The sequence below is a fragment of the Sciurus vulgaris genome, assembly GCF_902686455.1.
Source record: "Sciurus vulgaris genome assembly, chromosome: 14".
Taxonomy (NCBI): Eukaryota; Metazoa; Chordata; class Mammalia; order Rodentia; family Sciuridae; genus Sciurus; species Sciurus vulgaris.
This window is the reverse complement of record NC_136475.1, coordinates 2,058,793-2,083,436: the sequence shown is the minus strand read 5'-3', so window position 1 is coordinate 2,083,436 and position 24,644 is coordinate 2,058,793. Positions and strand designations below refer to the sequence as shown.

General features: G+C 42.2%; 1 long non-coding RNA gene across 1 annotated transcript; it reads right to left on the bottom strand.

Moving 5' to 3' along the window:
• Positions 1-200: 200 nt before the first annotated feature.
• LOC306643757 lies at positions 201-23,834 on the bottom strand. The gene is made up of 3 exons (XR_013759038.1): positions 23,697-23,834; positions 6,215-6,341; positions 201-2,533 (listed from the first exon to the last, which is right to left on the bottom strand). It is a non-coding gene; the product is annotated as an uncharacterized lncRNA (long non-coding RNA).
• Positions 23,835-24,644: the final 810 nt, after the last annotated feature.

The window sequence follows — 24,644 nt, the reverse complement described above, 5'->3', positions numbered from 1 at the left end:
AAGAGGACTTAAATTTACCAAGAAAAGAAAAATACAGAGACAGACAATGGAAGAGGGAAAGGGATGCGAGGGAGGGGAAAGAGAAAAGAAGGAAGAGATGAACAGGCTGGTGGAAAGAAATGTAGTGGACGGGAGGAAGGAAAGGGGGAGGGGAACGGGCAGGGAGGGGAAGGGGACCTCCCTCACTTCAAGTCATCAGCACATCGTTGGAAGGTGTTTGAGTGTGGGGTTAGTTTCTAGGGCAGCACGTTGCAATCCAGTGCTCTGGGTACTTGTAGCATGTGCAGGAAAGCCAACAGACGTTCTGGGGTGCAATGGTTTGGACTTTCATTCTCTCCTGCATGAATACTCTCATGTTTTGTAAAGGAAGAATGATTCTTAAAAACTTTGTTAGATTCCTTGTATTTGTAGGGTTTCTCTCCATTATGAATTCTCTGGTGTCGAGTAAGATGTGTTCTTCGAGTAAAAAATTTCCAACATTCTTCACACTTGTAGGGCTTCTCTCCTGAATGAATTCTCTGATGTTCAGTAAGGTTCTGTGTTTGAGTAAAACCTTTGCCACACTCTTCACACTTATAGGGCTTCTCTCCTGTGTGAATTCTCTGGTGTTTAGTAAGGTCAGAGCTTTGATTAAAACCTTTCCCACATTCTTCACACTTGTAGGGCTTCTCTTTAGTATGAAATCTCTGGTGTTGAGGAAGATATCCTCTTCGTGTAAAACCCTTCCCACATTCTTCACACTTGTAGGGCTTCTCTCCTGTATGGATTCTCTGGTGCTGAGTCAGGTCTGAGCTTTGATTAAAACCTTTGCCACACTCTTCACATTTGTAGGGATGCTTTCCCGTATGAATTCTCTGGTGCTGAGTAAGACATGCTCTTCGAGTGAAACCTTTGCCACACTCTTCACATTTGTAGGGCTTCTCTCCTGTGTGGATTCTCTGGTGTTTTGTAAGGTTTGAGCTTTGATTGAAACCTTTCCCACACTCTTCACACTTGTAGGGCCTCTCTCCAGTGTGAATTCTCTGGTGTTGAGTAAGGCATGCTCTGTGAGTAAAACCCTTCCCACATTCTTCACACTTGTAGGGCTTCTCTTTAGTATGAAGTCTCTGGTGTTGAGGAAGGTATGCTCGTCGAGTGAAGCATTTGCCACACTCTTCACATTTGTAGGGCCTCTCTCCTGTATGAATTCTCTTGTGTTCAGTCAGGTCTGAGCTTTGATTAAAACCCTTGCCACATTCTTCACATCTGTAGGGATGCTTTCCAGTATGAAGTCTCTGGTGTTGAGTGAGGTGTGATCTTTGATTAAAAGCTTTGCCACATGTTTCACAGTTGTAGGGCTTCTCTCCAGTGTGAATTCTCTGGTGTTGAGTAAGGTATGCTCTTCGAGTAAGACCTTTGCCACATTCTTCACATTTATGCAGCTTCTCTCCTGTATGAATCCTTTGGTGTTGAATAAGTGTTGAAAAATTCTTAAAAACTTTGTCACAGTCTTTACATTTGTAGGTTTCCCCACTGCTATGCCATCTCAGGTGTTTAGAAAGGTTTGAGTAAGTCTTAAAGGATTTGCGACATTGTTCACATTTGTAGGGTTTCTCTGCAGTATGAATTCTGTGCTGCTTAACAGGGGGTGGTCCTTGATTCAAAGTTTTGCCACATTCTTTAAACTTGTCATGTTGATCACTACTGTGGTACCCGTCATGTTTAGAAAGGGGTGCAGAACTCCATGCTTGAACACGCTCCTTCACTTTGCGTGACTCCCTTGCAGGCTGAGCTCCCCTGGGTTCAGGAGGACTTGGAGTTGGATGGGAAGCTCGCTCACATTCCTCACATGTGCAAGGCTTCTCTTGGCTCTGAGTACCTGGAGGGGCAATGAGCTCTGAGCACTGAGGAGGGACCTTCCCACACCTGTCGTCATGGTAAAGGCTCTGTGCACAATGAGCACACTCGTATTTTCTCGTATTGCAGCCAGAGCCGAAGTTCTTCTGTGTCTTGCTGCATTCATGCTTTTTTCCTCCAACATAAGTACACTGGTAATTACTTAGGGTACAGTCCTGACTAACAGTGTTGCTTGTTTTATTACATGTGTTCTGTATTTTCCAGAAATCTACATCTGAATTTTGATTAAGCAGTAATGAGTGCACAGGGGCATTCCCACAATCATTGAAAGTGTATGTTTGGGCACAGGAAGGAATTCTTTGTTTATTACAGAATAATAGACCGTTTGTAAAGAAATTTTCAAAATGATGATTTTTAGAAGTTTGTCCTCCAGTTAAAAAGTGAATACTTTTGTGAGTCATTAAATGTTCTTGAGGTCTACTGACAGTAAAGTTTTCATTATGGGCAGTCACTACTAATTTGTCTTGTCTTTTACAATATGATTTCTGACCTTCAGTCTCACCTACACTGTCCTGAACTTCCTTTTGTTGTAAATGGTCAAGGTCACAATTTCCATATCTTCTTGTTAGCACGTTTTTGCATAAATGCTCTATGTCAAGCTCTGGCAAAATTTCCTGGGTATCATGAGGGTTCATGGCTGAAATAAAAGAAAAAAACAATTACTGTACATATCAGACTAGTAATATACTTTGCAACTATAACATGAAATTATAGCAGTCATCACATGAGCAGGGTGTCACAACAGCACATCCAAAGCCATCATTAGGGCTGGGGATGTAGCTCAGGTGGTAGAGTGCTTCCCTGCATGCACAAGACCCTGGGATCAATCTCCAGCACCACCAAAAAAAAAAAAAAAAAAAAAATGATGTACAAATTACTTTGTGAGAATTATCCAAAATATCTGAGAATTCTGTATCCAAGATAACTATGTCATTATGGAGAGTAAAATAGCAGAGGAAATAAAAGTGTGCTACTACTTTTATCCACTATAAACCTTCCTCCTTAAGAATACACTATGGTGCAATTAAGAAAAACCCACCCACTATCTTCTCTCTCAACAGAAAAAGGGCAATGTGAAATGTGAACATTTCTGGTTTTCCTGGGGACTATCTGAAAATCACTTTCTGTCTTCCACGACAGTCGTGGATGTAAAAGATAAGATTTTGGATGACATTACAGAGAGTCAACAGGGGTAAAGAGTATATGGTCTTTAAAGAAAAATACGGACAAACCTTGTTACTGGAAGATATACACATGCAAGTGCATGAACCTGCACACACAGCTTATGTCAGTATTGCCTGGGTGTTGTCAACACATGGCAATCAAGACAAATGATTTGCATCTAAATTTTATGATTTTGGTTATTTACTGATTCATTTACTAACAAATTTATTTACTAAGTCTATCATGGTATTTTAAAATATAAATATATGGTGAAATGATGAAATCTAGCTAATGAACAAATGCACTATTTCATATGATTATCATAATGTATTATTTATGCTAAGGAAACACTGCATTCATTTCTATTAGCATTCATCAAGAATACAATATATTAGCCAATGCAGTCAAACAACCCTGAAATCCCCACAACGTGGGAGACTGAGGCAAGAGGATCCCAAATTCAAAACCCCCCTCAGCAACTTAGTGAGGACAAATTAACTTAGGGAGACCCTGTCTCAAAACAAAAAACAGAAAAAGGGTTGAGCATGTTGCTTAGTGGTTAAAGGCCTCTAGTTTCAAAACCTGGTACCCCCTTCCGAAAACAATATAATCCATTACACTCACCATGGGAACAATGGAACTCTTGACCTTCTGTGTCATTAAAATAATATTTTGCAGACTGTGAATAACACTCTGAAAAACACAGTGGCTGGTAACCATTGTACTCTCTGCATTTCTGAGCTCCACAGGTGAGTGAAAATGAGACTCATTTCATGTAATGCACAGTTCTATATGTTCATCCCATGTCAATTTAAGTGACGAGGTGTGTCTTTTCTAGGACAAATTGATGGTGTGTAAAGATCTTACACTTTTTCACTCATTCAACCACTGACGGGAACACAGTTTGGCTCTCTGTCTTGACTACTGTGAACAATGCTTGCACTAACACACTAGTGGAGATTTCTCTTCCACATGCTTATTTAATCTTTTTAAAAGAAATACTGTTTTGGAACATGAATTTCTGGATCATGAGGTCATTCTACTTTTAAATTTCTATGTGTGGTGCTTAAGATTAAGCCCAATGGTGCTGCACCACTGACTTACAACACAAGCCTTTTCAATATGTTTATTTTGAAACATGGTATGACATGCCTTGAACATGAAATCCTTTTGCATGTCCTTCCAAGTACCTGGGATTATAAGCATGGAGCACCCTCCTTCCCTATTTTTCAATTCCTTACCACCTTCCACATTGCTTTTCAAAATGAATATTAATCTACTATTGCCTGGTTTCTATGTGGACAAATCAAAAATAGCACACTACACAAAGAGAAGGGGACACTTGGCTTAATCAAGGAAGAAAATAAAACTCTAGGCATTGAATATTAGGAAAGTAAGAGTTATAAATTAATCAAAGAGTGTAAATATGCATTTGAAATAAGTTTAGTAAACTAAACCAGAACACAGAAAACTGAATAAAATTCAGAACAAAATTATTTGTAGAAACAAGCAAAAACTGTGTACTTGAAAAATTTCTTAAGAAATGGTTTCTAAAGGAGGAAAAGATGGCTGTGCACAGCCGTAATCCTAGCAACCTGGGAGGCTGAGCCAGGAGGGTCACAACTTTGAGGCTTAGTGAGATATTGTCAAAAGTGAACAAGTAAAAAGGCCTTCGAAAAAGGGCAGTGGAAAAGAAACTGAATGCCATCTCTACCATCAATAAAAAAGTCTGAGGTATCATAAAATGAGCAGTAAAATGGATATCAGAATTCAAAAAGCTTATTCTCTCCCAAGTAGGAAAAACACAAAAAGACTGAAGCATATTTTACTCCAGTTTTCAATATTCACACAGAGAGAATCTTGAGGGTGCCAAAAGAAGATGTGCCACTGAGAAAGGCACTTGAATAAAATTATTAGTCAATTTTTCAGTAAAAGCCTCGAAATACAGATGGAACTGGGCAATGCTGGCAAAGGGGTCAAAGAACAGAATTGTAAACTAAGAATCCCCAACCAGAAAGACTAACCTTCAAAAATTAGGAAAAATAAAGACTTTACATATATGGAAATGCATCCAAATTTCATGACTACTTGACCTGTCCTTCAAGAAATACAAAGTGAATCGTCCATATTGAAAAATGAAATGAATGTGCACAGCAATATAGGTCGAAGTTATCCTGGCAAGAAAAAGTCATATACCAGTATAGAAATCGATTTTACTGGAATGCTTAAGCATAAGACACTTACTGTGCAAAAGAATCTGGAAGACAAAAACATAAAAATCATCAACAACTTCTTAATGTGTATGCAATATAAATATAAGTGTGCAATCAATAACAATATTCAAAGGATAAATATACTGAATTTTGTTATGGAATGGAAATTAATTTGGAGTTTAAAATATAGTGTAAGCTTTAAATGATTTTAATAAAACACCAAAGCAAACGAGAAAATACTAATGGAAGGAAGGCAAGTAAAAGAGGAATCAAAGGTCCTCTCCTCTGCTGAAGAGGAAGGTGCTCAAATGTAGCTTAGAGATAATAAAATATGTTCATTAACAAATGAAATGACTGTTGGTATTCTCCCTGTGATTACTGAAATTTCTATTCTGGTCCCACAGAAGGAAGAAATTGGGATTTTTTTAATTTTTTTTTTTTTTTTTTTTTGGGGGGTGGTGCTGGGGATTGAACCCAGGGCCTTGTGCATACTAGGCAAACACTCTACCAACTGAGCTACATCCCCAGCCCAAGAAATTGGATTTTGATGTGAAGGTCACATCATTTTATATCACTGAATTATTTTAAGTACTACTAATCTAAAGTGAAGGGTATATATCAGCTAAAGAAAGAGAGAATAAGAACTAAAAGAAATGGCATTAACATTTTCTTCTCTGTAACAAAAACTGCCCAGGCCTTTTTCTTGAAAGCAAGAATCTGAAACTCATTCATGAAGAGAAGAAACTCCCAAAAGATATTCTGCAAGGGAAGGAAATTATACAATTAGAAATTCTGACTAATTAGGAATTCTGAAGAGGGGGCCCGAGACATAGCTCAGTTGGTAAAGTGCTTGCCTCACAAGCACAAGGCCCTGTGTTCAATCCTCAGCGTCGCCAAAAATTAAAAAAAAAAAAAGGAATTCTGAAGGAGGCTCTGCTCACCCAGGAAGACCAGGTTTCTGCAGGTCTCCAACATCACTTCTCGGTATAGACTCCTCTGAGCTGGCTCCAGGCATCCCCACTCCTCTTCAGAGAAATCGATGGCCACGTCCCTGAGTGTCAGCGGCTCCTGCGATAAGAAAGGGTAACTTCTTAGCACGTTGACCACATGATCATTCCCGAGCTGTTAGGTTGACTGGAGATGAAATGGGAGTTAGAACTGCTCTCAAGGAGGTGAGGGACTGTAAATGTTCAAGAAAAGACTTGGTAACACAGTGGTATTCTCTATTATCTAACTCAGAGGAAAGAGGGTCATAAGTCCACAAGAAACTGTATAGACCCCAATTTTATACCTAAAATGTAAAATTATGGCCTCAACAAAGAATATACAAAGAACAAAGAATATTTTAATTGTGATTTTATATATCATAAGATAAATGATCTGTTTCTCAGATGAGAAAGTTAGTGAGTAAGAAGGATGATTCTCAAAGTTTAAAAGCACAACCATGAATCAGAGACTTACTAAAATGCAGAATCTGGTTCAGTAGTTCTAGGATGGGACATGGTTTTCTGAATATGTAGTAGTAATTCCAATCTAGTGATCCTAATGCTAGTGGGCCAAGAAAAGGTATAGCATGATGTAGACCAGAATTAAGAAAAAATTGATGAATTTGAGTTGAAGTGTTCTAAGAGATTTATATACTTTTATAAAACAGCAACTGTCCACAACAAACCTTGACCATTTCACTCTAAGAGTTTTTCATGTCTTAATGAAGAAGACCAAAAGAATATGATAACAGTAACGGTATTCATCTTTTATGACATTTTGTCAAACACCCAGTAAATGGTACAGCCTGATTTTACACAAGATTGTTTGAACTGTAAAGAAAAAAGGGAGCATCGAAGTCAAGAGAAAATGTTCAGCAGGGCATTTATTATAACTGAGAAGACCAACGGTAACAAGTTAAGAAGAAACAAGTTCAAATTGATCAAATGATATTTATGATTCATGTACACACACATAGAAATGTCAACTTAATACACTGAAACAGCAGATACTTTTTTATGCAAATGAAAATAACTCATATATGGCACTTTAGAAAACATGTAAATCAATTTGGGATGGATGTTATTTTAAAAAGTGCTTGAGATTCGCACATTTCAAGGTAGGGAATACATAAGAGCCACAGTTACTTAATCTTTTACATTTCATTTTTTCACTGTTATTCAAAATTTATTTTGAGAACACTTTTTAAGTTTCAGAAACTTGAAAAGATACGATTCTTGTTTCTGAAAAGCAAGGTGGTCATGAGGTTTGTCTGTGAGTGGCAGGTGGGATAAAGTGAAAGTCTCCAGGACCGCGGTCTGCGGCAAGAACTTCAGTGATAAGAGCCAGTGTCGCTGGTTAAAAAAAAGACAGAGACTGCATTCCCAAAGCAGCCAAAGAAAGACAACTAAGGAAGGAGTTTCTGTATCGAGCATGACGGTGTGTTAGATCACTTAGAAAAACCCTATGAAGATGCCTAAAGACAACTTTAACTAAACAATTAAACTTTATAGGGGAAATCCTGCAGTCAGCACTTACACTGAGTAAATAAGCTTAAAACACTGCAACAGAACAAATTGGTTCCAAGTGTCAATCAACAAAAGGCACACACCATCACTACTGTAATATCAGTAGCCAAATCAAAGCACAATGACATAACGGGGTATTTCAGTGGACTTTCCATGTCGTTCTACAGATCGAGGCTCTTCCCATCATTTGGTTCTTTTAGAACTTGCTGAATTCTTAGGGCCAGCCGTGTGCGTCCCCCAGACTTGTGCATTTTAGATGACAGAGCACCCAAACGTAAAGGAAACAAAGCATGGTTCACTTCCTCAGCAAAATCTAATGACTCAAGAACATCCCTAGTGGAAACCTAGGACACCAACATTTCCCAATGTTTACTTGCCAAAAGGAAACCCTTTTCAATCCTACAAGTCACGTGAGCCTGGCGTGGCTTAAATGCAAGTGTAAAACAGAAGGCTCCAGACGGAGCGGTATAAATGGGCTTATATTTTGTGAAGAGTTACAGCTGACTACTCTGAGAAGAAAAGGAAACAGTGACTAAAACATGTTAAACACAAACCTGAGTGGTAGGGAAGTGAACATCGACACATTCCAAAGGTACTGGGGGGACGTCAATGCCGCCCCTGACATGGTCACACACCTGGGAACCAGCTACACCTTGTCCCTCCTCCTCTAGGCCTTCTTCTCAGGAGTGACTGCGCAGTTCAACCCATATCTGGAAAATACGGATCCAAAGAATAAAACTCACTGTTCCCAAGGGCCTTCCTTTGTAGGCTCCAGATCAATGTAACGAGGAGGCACTAAGCTCAGACCTCTCTGCTTCCCAATTGTATTCATTTAGTTTTCAAAGAGAGAGAACCCACTACTTAACAGGTAAAAGATTCACATTCAGTGGGATTTTATCCTGAAGTAGGGATTGAATCCAGGGACTATATACAGATTTACCACTAACAACATCCATAGTCCTTTTGACTTTTCATTTTGAGACACAATCTCCCTATGCTGCCAAGGCTGATCTCAAACTTGCAGTCTGCCTGCATTAGCCTCCCATTTAACTGTACCAAAAAGTCCCCAGGATTACAAAAGACAGAGAAATTCCCTGGAAGACAGGCAACTGCATTTTCCTCACATGCCCAAGAGCAGCGGGCTCCGACAGTTATTGGTCATGGTAGATGCTTTTACCAGGTGGACTAAGGCCTGCCCTCCCAAACTGAACAGGCAGGAGAGGTAGTCAAATCTGCATTACAGGAAATAATTCCCTGATTTGGGCTCCACACAGCCTCCAGAGTGACAGTGGAGCATCTTTCAAGGCAGCTGTCACTCAGGGAATACCCAAAGCCCTAGGCATAAAATACTACCTTCAATTTGTGTGTTGACTGAAAGCAGCCAGAAACCACTCCAGACAGGAACTCACACAAGTTTTTATTAAGCGAACAGGCAGAGTGTCTGCCTGCAGGGGGTGTGTGTGTGTGTGTGGGGTGTGTGTGTGTGTGTGTGTGTGTGTGTGTGTGTGAGAGAGAGAGAGAGAGAGAGAGAGAGAGAGAGAGAGAGTGGCGGTGGAGCTACTCTTGAGTAGTGGAATTCCGCGGGCTAACAACAAGGGACCAGTGACAGGCGAGGAGGTTTGGGGCTGACAGTCTGAAACAAGGACTGCTGAGAATGTTCGCAGCTGATGAGTGGGCCAACGGCTGGCCAGGATGTTCGCAGACTGACAATCTGGGTTGTAAAATGGGGCGGGGTGGGGGGATACTGGTGGCAGCAAAATGGCAGATCTGATGCCAGTAGAGACCTCAATCCTCAGGAAGGGTAGGAAAGACTAATGAATCCTACCGAGGCATCTACAAAAACTCACTCAAGAAACTCACTACCCATGGCCTAAGATTCTTCCCCTGGCCTATTCAGAATCAGGAACACTCCAAAAACATTAGGGCTCAGTCCATTTCAGTTCTTATTTGTGAGATCTTTCCTAAGGAATAATATTTTTAAAGGTCAGGAAACTGCTGGCTCTTATTACAAAATTGGCCACGTTACAAACTAAAATCTGTAAATAGCCCATATCTGAGTCAATCATTTCTCCATCTCTATATGAACCTTGAGATCCAGTTATGATCAAGAACATACCTTCAAATTCCCCAAATCTAGACCCTATTTGGAAAGGACCTTCTCCTGTAATCTTATCTACCCTCTCTGCATTAAAATGCTGGGACAGAACTGGTTAAAACCTGTCATCCTGAGTTGACTCCCAAACAAACTTCTTCCCACAGAGGAGAAAGGACACTCTTACACTCCAACAGAAGACCTGAAATTCTCTTCCACAGAGACGATGACGATGTGTATCAGATATGGGAAATGAAGAGCCCTAAGATGATGTGGACTGGGAAAAGGGAGTGAGAAAGAGGAGCGTGCACTGACAGCTTCATCTCCTATGCCAACTGCAGACAGGGAGAGAGTCTTATCACCCCAAAGCGAGTCTCTAGAAGGCAGAACATTCCTCTCCAGATGCTGTCTGCAGACGCTCGCCCCACAAGGTTAGATTCCTAAGCCCTCAAACTGACACCTTCACTGATTGCCAGAGCTGACCCCCAAATCCTCAGTGCCCAAGGAAAACTGCTATGCTCACTAGACCACCCCTCGCAATGACCTACACACACCCAGTTGCTTCCTTTGTTCAGTGGCTCACCTTCCACCAAGAAAGTGGGCCCACCCACACCATCTCATCCCATTTCTGTGAGACTTTGGCCCTGAATAAACACCTGAGATGATTCATGAGGTTGCGTCTTGCCCAGTCTTTTTGTGCTAACAATATAAACTTTTCTTCCCTTTACTATTGTAGACGGATCCTCTGAAATTAAGTCTTTTCTAGTTTGGGCCCAACAATATGCCACCAGCTTACAAAAAGGTAATTGCTAGACATGTGGACTATTTCCCCTTTCCAGCACTTCTGGACTGCCTGTGTGCCTTACAAAGAAGTGACTGGATAAGTCTACAATCCTTAATGTCAGAACAAAAGGAAGAGAAACCCTCTTTACAAACTGTTACTCACGCCAATGTTCATTTATGGCGTATAAATGAAACTGTATCACAACCAGGTCATGGAAGGATTTTCACATTGGAGCAGACCAACCTTCAGACTTGTGTCACTGTTAAGTCACATAAAGACCTGCCCCTTCTCGCTCTCCATCAACCAACATGTCACAGGTGTAAGGATGGTTATTATCAGATGTGGGATGGGTATTTGTGGCTTAAACCCATCATTGGGCATCTAAACCAAGAAACCCCAATCTCTTTGGAACAACGTGACCACACCTATGACAAATGGCCTAACACTGCTGGAGAATTAGGATGGACCCCAGAGTCACTATGCCACCAAAATGTGATTTTATGAGCCAACCATTGCTTTGGGACTAACTGGCTCTCTAGCCCTGAAAATAGCTGGCCAGCGCCCAATGGGACTCAATGGACATGTGGAACTAACTTAAGTCCCTGGCTTCCCCCAGGCTGGATGGAACAATGTACTATTGGGTACCCCTGGACACACAGGAGATGGACCCCAAGTATAGAACAGCCAGCAAGACTCCCCAATCTCAAACATAGATGGGGATGATCTGTTTTTTGTTGGTATGATCGTCTAGTTTCACTGTTTTTATTCCAAATCAGAAGATGTAACATGGCACGTGGAGACCCTAAACAATCATACTCAGACTGCTGTCCACGACGTTGAGGAAATGCTCTCCTTAACACAGAAGTAACACTCATGAAGAAAGCTGTCTTACCAAACTGAATAGCCTTAGATGTCCTCACTCCAGCCCAAGGCAGTTCCCTTGCCCTTATGACAACTGAAAGCTGTGTTTACACCCCTGGCAACTCTAACAATGTGACTGACATCCGTAACAATCTGCACTCTCAGATAGAGGCCGCGTCCTCACCAGCCTTACCATGGAACAAACTCGTAGTTCCTGGTTCTCTGCTACCTCCTGGTGGAAGACGCTGTCAGCCTCTGTCATCACCATCATATTCACTGCCATGTCCCCATGTTGAAGCATTTATGGTTGAATTAATCTTAATCCAGCACTCATAACTTCCTGTTCCTTTTATAGACCACCCATCTATCAAATGACCCTCCAGTCTATTACTTTTCAATCAGACTTTCACCGTGGACCTCTTGACCAACCTATTTCTAAGGGGAACTCCAAACTGCTTGCCCCACCGCTACCTTCCAGCTGGAAGCAGCCAAATCCCATTTCCTTACAGCAGAAAGGAGTCCCTAAAATTAGACGGGGGAATGAAGCCAGAATTAAAGATAGGCAGCTAGTGTAGAATATATAATTGGGTCAAATTGAGAAAATGGAGGCTGACTTGAGTCCAGGAGGTTGGAAATCTCCCCTGGAAGACTGGAATGTTCATGTCCCCAGAGCCCTTAGATACCACCCCTCCCAAAAAGGTCGTTAACGAAGCAGCTCCTGAGCAGACAGAGCCACTACTCAGGGCTCCCTGGGCTGCCGCTCCCTTCCTGCCCAGCTCTCCACCTCGGCCTTCCGGGCCACCTGCTCACCCTCCTGGCCATCCAACCTACTCTCTGCAGGTTGGGGGGAAATGAACAAGATGAGAGAGAAGAATGCAGGAGAATGAAGGAGACTTCAGTTGTATAAAAGCGACACAACTCCCTCATCCTAGGGATTTCACCTTTGGGTCCCCTTCCACCAGAAGTCTGTTTTACTATCCTTTAAGGATGCTTCTTGCTTTTTACTCCACACAGGCCTTGGTGAGCGTCTCTGGTGTTATACTTCAACATTTGAGGAAGCAGGACTCCTCAAGGTAATCGATAACTGGTAGTCTCATCAGTGTACAATGTTTGTGAGATTCAACCGGTCTCTGTGCTTCAGTAATAAGCTCCTTTGGATTGCTGAGCAGTGTTTATCGTGTGTTCATTCACTTATATATCTGCATATACATGTTTATCTATATCTAAATATATACAGATATAGGTATATTTAGACATATATATATATATATAAAATAGTACAGAATTACATAGTTTAAGCATATACCCTAAATAAAACCTGATATAAGAAATATAAATAAATTATATATGAATTACACATATCATTAATTATATAATGATGTATAATATGATTATATGTAGCATGAACACTATATTTGTAAATTTTTTACTTAGAGACAAGTTAAACAATAATCTTCTCTGGAACTATTGTAGTTAAATGGTGCAGTGCTTGTTTAGCATGTGCAAAACCCTGTGTTTGGTTACCATCAGAAAAAACCTAAAATGCTCTAAAATACTAAAATTTTAAAAACATTCCTTTTCTTTCATTTTTTGTACTGATAAAAATTAAACGTAGGTTCTTGCACAAGCAAGCCAACTCACATGCTCAGCACAAATATGCATTTATAATCTTTCTTTTGCAAGATCACCTAATGTCACTTTCTCGTATTTACTGTTTTATACCATTCACTAGTGTTAAAATGAATGACCTTTTCTCACATATTAAGTAACATTCTATTACTACTACTGTCATTATTAATTAGTATTACTCATGACTATTTCCTTAACTCATGCTGAGAGTTCCACAAGGTCAACCACAGCCTTGCAGGCTTCACACGTGCACTGCTGTGCTGCCTCGTTACTTCATCTGGAGTCCAGCCTGGATTCCCTGCACCTCAGTGAGCTCAGCCTCACCAGGGGCTCAGTCCTGGCCACCTCAGCCTCCTCGCCCCTGCCTTGACTCTCCTACCTGCTCCAGTGCACAGGTCCTGTGGCTGCACCTAGCACGCCAGACACAGGACTGGGCAGAGATGACAGGGATCCATTCTCTCCTCATAGCCGTGTTTTCATGGAGAAGCAACTGAGCAAAGGGACAGTCAGATGCAGAAGAAGGGAGACACATGCCACTCAACATGAGACAGGACAACCCTGAGAAAGAAGAACCTGAGCATAAATAAGACCCAGGACCTATCGTTTACACACTGGCTATGAGCGTTACAAAAACATGCTAACCACAACGATCCAAAGTACAGACTTCATATGTGTTCATTTTATTTACATTTCAGCTCTCTTAAAATCCAATATCTCAATATTGACAGAATGATTATCTCTAATACATTGTAAGTATATGAAATTAGTGAAACATGATATCATTGACTTTTCAATTATAAATCAGCCCTGGGTTCTTAGCAGAAAACTCTGACCTCCCCTTCTTTAGCCTCAATTCTGATTTCTGTTTTACAATGACAACTTGGTGTTTCAAATCACAGAAATGCAACAATTTAAACAGCCAAGGAATTACACTCTCCTGAGACCAGGCAACGTGGACTCCTTTAGTTCATTATCCAGTTCCACGAAGCCTGAGAATAATAACATGGAGTCAATAATATTATTCACTTATAACATAGTCAATATGAGTATTAATAACAAGTATTGTCATTTAAGAGTGAGTAAATAAATGAATGAATAAATAAAAATAACTAAACAGTGAGTGCATGTGTGGCTTCAGCTATTTTTCTTTCCCGTTGTTTCCATGTTGGTACTGAGGACTGAACTGAGGGGTGCTAACCACTGAGCAACATTCCCAGAACTTTTCATTCTTCATTTTGAGACAGGGTCTCACTAAGTTTCTTAAGCTCTTGCTAAGTTGCTGAGGCTGGCCTTGAACTTGGGGCCTTCCTGCCTCAATCTCTTTAGTTGCTGGGATTAAGGTAAGTGCCACCAGACCCAGCTTTCTGCTGTTTTTAATCAGGTCTAAGCTACTACACTCAGTGGTAAAGGAGTTCTATAAATGTATAACGTGAGCAACTGCCTAAACCAAATACCAATGTCTTAATATGTGAAAGTAACTATAGCAACACAGTGAACTAAACAAAATAGAAGAAAACACAAAAGCAGTGAATTTAAGAGACAAAAAATAAGTACAGGCCTAGTGGTATATATGTGTAATTTTTGTTGACTCCGGAGGCTGAAGCCAGGACTTGAAAAAGACAAGGCCAATGGGGAAAGCTTCCTATACCCTGCCTCCAAATTTAAAACTCCTTAAAGGACTGGCAGTGTAGAGTGCGCCCGGGTTCAATCACCAGGACCAAAAGTAAACAAGGACGAAATCTGCTTTTGAAACAGAAATAAAGTTGGACAACCATGTGAAATACTTTACAGAAAGTACAGTAGGGAGATCAGCACTAATCTAGTTCTAAAATAAATCCAAAGTAAAACAGCATATACTTAAAAACAATCAGGGGCGGGAATACAGCTCAGTTGGTAGAGTGTTTGCCTTGCAAGCACAAGGCCCTGGGTTCACTCCCCAGCACCATACAGATGTAAAGAACTGACAAAAATGATTTGCTCTGACACATTAAACAAGAAAAAAGTGAACAGACTGCCGATAAAATATAGTTTTTCCTGAGCCCCACAGAAGACAGACATCAGAAGGCAGAAAACTAAGCTGGCACTGAGCTCAGGGAGACATGCGGCCACGTGCGAGTGGTCAGGGAGAAAGGTGGGGGGTTCGGTTTCTCTGAGGAGAGGACTGAGAGAGCCCTGGGGAAGGTGGGGGCACAGAGCTGCAGGTCACAGAACCGAACGCTCCTGCTGTGGGGAGGGAGCCCCCCCAGTCAGACATGGGCTCTGCCCTCATGGCCACTGCCCATCAGGAACTGAGCCTCCTCCGCCTTCATCACTGTCCACTCTATTGCTGGCACACCACCCCAGCAATCTGACCTGAACAACGCACACAGGTAGACCACGTGGAGAGCTTTGTTCGAGAGCTGGGGCCACGGAGCAGTGGGCACCTGTGGGGCCAGACACAAGAGAATGTCACACACACAGGCACAGAGCCGAGACCACCGAGGCCAGTACTTCACCTCCTCAGAGGAGCTGTGTGACAAGAGGCCACTTGGCAAAGCCTTTTAACAGCTAAGACAACTAAGAGTAATGTGAGGCTCTCAGGTATGTTTGGAATTCAGTCAATAGTAAAAAGTACACTTTGTATGAAATACCAGGACACACCTAAACACACAGAAAAATTCAAACAATTAAACTAAACTTATACTCAAAAGTGTGATGGTCTCTGATGTGTTATTTTACATCAGATTCTATTCAAAGTATGAGTAAATTCATGAAGAGCCACTGAACTTACTCTGCCTGTAGATTTTAAAGCATTTCCTTAGAAGACTAATCTACTTAGTGGCCGAGCACTGCCTCTTCCACCTACGCCGGCCAGTCCTGGATGCTGAGCCCACCGAGCCTTCCATCCCTCCTGTGTTATGTGCTGGGACGGGCAATGTGACACTTTCCCTGAACAACGTCCTGATCTGAGTATCCCAGGTTTGTTTCACAAATACATCCCTTCAGCCCTATGGCAGACTGACCATGCTGTGGTATAAATGACTCAGCCCTATGGCAGACTGACCGTGCTGTGGCACGAATGACTCAGCCCTATGGCAGACTGACCGTGCTGTGGTATAAATGACTCAAGCCCTATGGCAGACTGACATGCTGTGGTATAAATGACTCAGCCTTATGGCAGACTGACATGCTGTGGTACGAATGACTCAGCCCTATGGCAGACTGACCGTGCTGTGGTATAAATGACTCAGCCCTATGGCAGACTGACCGTGCTGTGGTATAAATGACTCAGCCCTATGGCAGACTGACATGCTGTGGTATAAATGACTCAGCCTTATGGCAGACTGACCGTGCTGTGGCACGAATGACTCAGCCCTATGGCAGACTGACATGCTGTGGTACGAATGACTCAGCCCTATGGCAGACTGACCGTGCTGTGGTATAAATGACTCAGCCCTATGGTAGACTGACCGTGCTGTGGTATGAATGACTCAGCCCTATGGCAGACTGACATGCTGTGGTATAAATGACTCAGCCTTATGGCAGACTGACCGTGCTGTGGCACGAATGACTCAGCCCTATGGCAGACTGACATGCTGTGGTATGAATGACTCAGCCCTATGGCAGACTGACATGCTGTGGTATGAATGACTCAGCCCTATGGCAGACTGACATGCTGTGGTATAAATGACTCAAGCCCTATGGCAGACTGACCGTGCTGTGGTATGAATGACTCAGCCCTATGGCAGACTGACCGTGCTGTGGTATAAATGACTCAGCCCTATGGCAGACTGACATGCTGTGGTATGAATGACTCAGCCCTATGGCAGACTGACCGTGCTGTGGTATAAATGACTCAAGCCCTATGGTAGACTGACATGCTGTGGTATGAATGACTCAGCCCTATGGCAGACTGACATGCTGTGGTATAAATGACTCTATTACTTAAAGCAGATTTGATTTGACCCATGGGAGAATTTAGTTCTGAAGCCAATCTTATTTTGGATGTCACAGGAGTTAGGTCTGTTACATCTCAGGTTTTTTTCTAGTAACATTGTATTAATATTGCTGCTGAAGCTATTTTCTGTCAACATTTCTTAGGTATTTTTACTGCATTTCTTGTGTAACACTTAATGAGGAAAAGATGACCTTCAGAGTTGAGGAAAATCCGCACAGGACAAACCTGAGGTGATCGCTGTTCCCCGAGTCCACAGGCTCCTTGATAAATAATCATCAATGGTGAGCAGCACACTTATCTCCCGGAATACCATTTTCCTCTTTTCTAAATTAAAAATAAGTACTTAGTATTTTAGAAATTTGTAAAAATAAAAGGAGATGTGCACATGTGTATGAGCACATATCCTGACACAGCAGGTAGATGACAATGGGTCCACAGCTGCACCTGATAGCACCTGTTCTTATAATTGAATAAAGACATTTTTACGCTTCTGTTCTTTGCTTTAAAGAACACCTTAGCAGTACTCATAGGAACCAAAAGGTAGCTTCTGTAGTGACAAGAAAGGAGGACAGAGTGGACAGTGGAAGGAGAGGGGACACGGGTCATCAGGAGCATCGTTAATGTTCTGGTTCTTGTGTATGTATGTGTGTGTGTGTACCAGGGACTGAACCCAAGGTACTTAACCACTGAGCCACATTCCCAGCCCTTTTTATCTTTTATTTTGAGACAGGCTCAGTAAGTGGCTTAGGACCTTGCTAAGTTGATGAGGCTACCTTTGAAATTGTGAACCTCCTGCCTCAATCTCCAGAGTGGGATTACAGGCATTTGCAACCTGCCCAGCGATATTCTGATTCTTGATGTAGACAGTAACTACGTGTGTGTCCTCTTTATGATAATTCACTGATCTATATAATTTGGAAACTAATTCTATTTTTTTGCTTGGCCCAATAAGGTCAAAAGAATGTTAAAAAGTGGTGAAGAAGAGCAGGAAGAAGGATTTTAAAAGAGGACCAGGGAAAATTTTAGGGTAGTGGATATATGAATTATGTTGATTTCAAGATTTAGGGAAGTAGATAATTGATTATGTTGGTGCTGGCTTCATGGATGAATATATGTCAAAAGATAAAAGTATATGCACGGGTTATCATATGCCAATTACACCACGATAGATCTATAAAAACAGGATGCATCTAGAGGTAAAAGTGAAAACATACATTCTTAAATACTTAAACCAAAAAGGAACCTAAGAATTCACTAGCTAATCAAGTCTCAATGGTTTGGAGTAGGCAAATTATGTGACAAGGACAATAGAGAAAGTCCCAGGAAAAAGAGCAAAATTTAAAGATACTGAAAATGATCATATCCACAGAGTGTCTCCAATGTCAACTGTTCATTCTTTTCACAGACATAGAAGAGCAAAAGGGCTCTGGTTAAATCTGAGAAGTAAAAATTATATATCATCTATACTATATATATCCAAGATGTACATACATATATACACATATATATGTAAACACATAAACATATACTTATATATTTTCATGGCTATGACATTTAATGTTGAATATGAATTGTGGGAAATCCTGTAAATCATGTGCATGCATGTTTAAAAGGAAATATGTAGGCCTGGGGTTGTGGCTCAGTGGTGGAGGACGTGCATAGCACATGTGAGGCACTGGGTTCGATCCTGAGCACCACATAAAAGTAAGTAAATCAAAATAAAGGTACCATGTCCATCTACAACTAAAAAAAGGAAATACGTTGCTTTTATCAGAAAATTAAAATTTACAGAAGAAAAGAGTGAATTACACCATGTGTACATGATGCTGTAAATCACTGTAAAGTGACTTTCTATTTTGCAATTATCATACAGGGCTCTGACGCCAAATGGCACACTACCTAGGCTATCTGTGAAAACTCTCACTGTGTGTGCAGTCCGTCACCAACCAAAACGTCATTATGGCACACGTGCCTATATGCGATAAAGTTACAGCACTCAGTGTACACCTCATAATGAATGGACAAAGAGACCTGTTGATCTAAAGACAGAACCTTCAAAAAGACACTTGCAATTCAATGACAAATGACAAAAGCTTTAAGTGCAGGAAAGTAGAAAAATTATCTTTTCCAAAGAAAGCTGCTGGGAAAATCGGGTATCTGTGTGACCAAAGAGTGTTGTTGTTGCCTTCCTCGTAGCAATCATAGGTCAGTTTCAGAGGTAATACATACTTACGTACAAAAGAAAAACACAAAACGTTCAAAAGTTGTATAAATAAGGGAGTTATAAGGTGGACATGGTGGTACACTCCTGTACTATCAGCTTCTTGGGAAGCTAATGCAAGAGGAGGGAAGTTTCCATGCCAGTCTGGGCACTTTAGTAGACCCTGTCTTAAAATAAATTTCAAATAAGGTTGGAAATGTGGCTCACTGGTAGAGATCCTTTGCTTTCGATTTCCACACCACAAAAAGGGAGTTCTTTTCAAAGTTATACAAAACAACATGTCAAAAAAATCATAAACTTGGGCAAAATTAAAATAAAAATTCTATTCATCAAATGTTACCATTACAATGTATAAAGAGAAGTGAAACACTTGAAGAAACTAATTTCATCCAATATAACCAAACATTTTTAAAAGGAAAGGAAAAGACAGAAACATCAAAGAAATGCAGGCTTGAGCAATTTATAAAGGACATATCTCAATATTCCATAATCATAAAAAGGCTCCAAATCTTAAGAAATTAGACAAATGGAAAATAAAATCAGATCAGATAGATTAAATGAAACAATACTGAAAACAATTTGGAAGAAATGAATTATCATGAACTAAAGATGAAGTGTAAGTTTTTGCTCTATACTTACAGCAACTGCCTATGAAGACACATCAGCACAGACTGGTAAAAGGGAACGCACACGTGAACCATGAAAACATATGAGGACACAGCATATTGACCCAAACAACTGACAACTAGAGGGTTGGAAAGAGGATGTACATTAAGAAGTGGAAAAATAATAAAGTGGGAAAAGATCACGTGTAAGGTCCAGTCACAGTTGTGGTCAGATTACATTCAGTTTAACCATACAAAACATAAGATGAGTATTCTAGAGCTGTCTCTTCAATGTGATACTTCATGTGTATGCATGCATCCTTTAAAAGCAAATATGTAGAATTTACCAGAAAGTTAAAATTTACAGAAGCAAATGACAGACTCAATTATACACACTACATGGAGATGATAAAACTCATCCTTACAAAGATGATCATTTTCCTCCCAGTTAATTTTCAACACTATCCATCAAAATTTCAGCATGCTTTCCTTTTAGTGAAAGAGGGACAAAACACCCTACAATTCAACTGCTAAGTTTATAAAAATTAGTCCAAAAATCCCTCTGATTGCTAGGAGCAAAAGAAGTAGTTATTAATACCCGACACTAATGTATATTATGAAACTATAATATTGCATTAATAATGACTAAGGATTCAGAATACAAACAATATCCATAGCTGAATCCACATGTATGTAAATATTCTATTGTCAAGAGCAATAGAAAGGCCAACAAGAATCCAAACATATCAAGAATTACTTTAGGGCTAGGGATACAGCTCATTTGATGGAGTGCTTGCCTCACAACCACAAGGCCCTGGGATCAATCACCTCTCCCTCCCATAAAAAAGGAAGAATTACTTTAGATTTGAAAGGATGGTCAGCCCAATCTAAAGGTAAGTGCAGCTGCTGGAATATGCAAGCCCTGAGTTGAAAACCCAGCACCACAAAAAAAGGCAGATGTTAGTGCAGGATAATGTTGGAAATTCAGCAGAACAGGTGACTCTGACTCTCCCTCCATCTACGGATACACTGAATAAATATCTACTCATATTTGAAGTCCTGAGTCAAAGACATGTCACAAATGAGCTCAGAGACTTAGGAGAGGAAGATTAAGATTGTACATATCCTACTTTTAAGTTTTCTGTGGTTTGCGACTTAATTTATCTAGTGCTCAGAGAGGAAGGGACCACACATACACAGGTATACACAACAGAAGAAGTGATGTTTTACGGACATACAAGTACTTACATGGACTCCATCACCTGCGACAAGGGAAAACAATGAGCTAAATCACAAGGGTGTCATCCCAAGAAGGGCTCTGGATCTCCAAGCACACTCTGCCAACTGCTGTTGCAGACAGCTGAGCTCCTATCTAGAAGGAATCATGAATTTATGGAGGAAAATAAAGGCCACCACTCGCAGCCTGAGTGGGAGTTTGGCACTTCCTGAGCTCTCTCCCCCAGTTCACCCCAGTAATAACTCCAGTTCTCCTACAAGGAGTTTGCCCATGCACTGACAGCCTCAACTTGAACACCTTTACTTCCTGGGATTCAATCTCAGCCTCCTGAGTTCTGTGAGCAATGGTAACTGAGCATGTGCAAATCTCCACAGATCACAAACTAGTGGCCTTACATTGGTGTGAAAGTACATCCTTGGCCACAATCCCCACCAGTAGTGAAGAAAAGGGGTTAAGAAGCACAGACTACAGAAAAAGTCACAGCACACTCTTCCACTGGAAACATGACAATCTGGATTCTAACTTGTATGAGGGACTTAATGCACCAAATAGCAAACCCCCAGCACCCTGAACAATGCAGGCAAGATGACCACTATCAAAAAGTTGAAAGATAACAAGTTGTCCACAGCATAGACATGGAAAAAAGGAAGTCCTCATAGAAAGCTGGTTAGAATATAAACTTTATAGTATCTTTAAAATGATAGTACAAAGGTTCTTAAAAAACTAAAAAAACTACCATATGATCAAGTAACTATGATTTTGGTTTCATATCTAAAGGGGTTGGAATCAGTATGTCAAAGAAAAGGCTGTGCTCTCATTTCATTTTAGTGCTATTCACAGTAGTTAAAAAAACAAACAACTGACATGCCTTTTACATGAAAAAAAAAAAAAAAACAGGTGAGGACAGTCGGCTCCTCTCCTGAGAGGCTCCACCCCCGAACCCCCTACTACTCTCCAGGATCTCAAGACCCAGGGAACGGTGTTCACCACACACTCCAGGAGGCTTCAGACATCATGGAGTCGTGGCACCTTGTATCAGGCAGTTCTGAAACCCAGGGACAGGAAAAGATGGGGGGTAGGGGTTGAGGACACCTCACACAGTGAATTCTGCCAAGGGGAATCTCAACTCAAAAAATCTTGAGGTTTTTGTGCAGAGGAAAGACAAAGGGAAAAGCAGACACATTTTTTTCCCAAATAGTCAAGCAATTCTCTGCTTTCCTTTCAAAAAAATGCTCACAACAGAAAACCAAATCTTTTTTTAAAAAGTGCCATTCAGTACTTGGAGGAAAAAAAATAGAAAAATGCTGTGTCCATTTGAAATGAAGCATGGGAAACAAATAGTTCATAATTTGGAAAAGATAATTTGGCACTGGAATGTGGACAGGGAGCTGGAAACTAGGACTTTATTCACAGACCAATAAAGTTGCAGGACAGACTTCTACGTTGGAAATGCTGCTTCCCCTGCATTTAGAGGCTCAGGAGGGAGGAGGAACTGGGGTCCCAGCAGACACAGCTGTTCTCACGCAGGAACCACACAGAGTCGGGACTCTCTCCTGATGATCGTCCCAATTTCCACCACACAACTGTGGCGATGCCGGGCTGCGGGCAGCTGGTACCAGACAGGGTTCAGTCGGGCTGAGGCAACCGTGCAGAGACCAGAGAGGGTGTGCTGGGTCCCGGGCTGCCGACCTGCACTGCACCAGCATGGCCAGGTGCACTGCGGCTGAGCTGCCCCAGGACTCAGTCTGCAGACTGGAGACCACGGCGGGCTGCGGGCAGGCTAGTGCCAGACAGGGTTCAGTCAGGGGCTGAGGCAACCGTGCAGTCCTCAGAGAGGGTGTGCTGGGTCCCGGCCTGCCGACATGCACTGCACCAGAACAGCCAGGTGCACTGCGGCTGAGCTGCCCCAGGACTCAGTCTGCAGACTGGAGACCACGGCGGGCTGCAGGCAGGCTAGTGCCAGACAGGGTTCAGTCAGGGGCTGAGGCAACCGTGCAGTCATCAGAGAGGGTGTGCTGGGTCCCGGCCTGCCGACATGCACTGCACCAGAACAGCCAGGTGCACTGCGGCTGAGCTGCCCCAGGACTCAGTCTGCAGACTGGAGACCACGGCGGGCTGCAGGCAGGCTAGTGCCAGACAGGGTTCAGTCAGGGGCTGAGGCAACCGTGCAGTCATCAGAGAGGGTGTGCTGGGTCCCGGCCTGCCGACATGCACTGCACCAGAACAGCCAGGTGCACTGCGGCTGAGCTGCCCCAGGACTCAGTCTGCAGACTGGAGACCACGGTGGGCTGCGGGCAGGCTAGTGCCAGACAGGGTTCAGTCAGGGGCTGAGGCAACCGTGCAGAGATCAGAGAGGGTGTGCTGGGTCCCGGCCTGCCGACCTGCACTGCACCAGCACGGCCAGGTGCACTGCGGCTGAGCTGCCCCAGGAGGACTCAGTCTGCAGACTAGAGACCACGAAGGGTCGTTCCCAGTTCCCGCCTGGCCAGGGCCTCGGGGTCCGGACAGCCGCCCCCAGTCCCAAGAGGTCCGCCGCTCACTCACCATCCCGGGCGTCGGGAACCCAGCGCTCTCTCCGGGGTTTCCGGCACCTCCTGGAGGCGCCACACCGGCAGCAGGAGCCCAGGAGCGCGAGTGGGCACTGGTATCTGAAGAATGGCGGGTTCCGGAGACCAGGACGACACTGGATGGCGGAAGCCCGCCCCCTCTTCACAGGCTGCGTGCCTGATTGGACAGCGCCCACACACGAGCTGCTGATTGGGCAGAACATCAGGGTCCGCCCCCTGGAAGAGCGTCCATTGAGTCACCGTTCTGAGTGACGGTAGATTACATCCAACCAGGGAAGGAAAGAGAACAGAGTGACGGGTTCTTGGCGACTGTTGGATAGTCTTTTGTCTTTTTCCTGCAGGACTAGGTATTTAACCCAGGGCACTCTCACTGAGCAACAGTCCTTTTGTTTGTTTGATTAAATTTGCGACAGGTCTTTCTCAGCTGCCCAAGCTGACTTCTAACTTTGAATCGCGGGATTTATGTCATGCTCCACCATGCCTATTTTCTTTTTCTTTTGAGGTTTTGGACATTGATCCCAGAGCTTCAAACTAGCTATTTTAAGGCATGAATTCCACTGAGTAGTGAGATCTAGCTTATCCAGTAAGGTATTTGCATTTAACCTTGTCTCATATCGACCTTGATCATATCGCTTTATTAATTAATGTGTATGTATTCTTCATGAATGTAAATGATAACAATTACTTTAAAATTTTATTTTAACTTCTCTGCTCTCTGATCTTATCAGGAGGTAACTTGAGCTTTGAACTGGGAATGGTACCCTAAGGCAGCGATGTCCCACACCAACAAAATGTGAATCTCAAGTGTAATTGAAGACTTGCTATCATTCACATTAAAAATTGAAAAGACCTGGGTGTAGTGGTCCACGCCTGTAATCCCAGCAACTTGGGAGGCTGAGTAGAAAGGATGGCAAGTTCAAAGCCA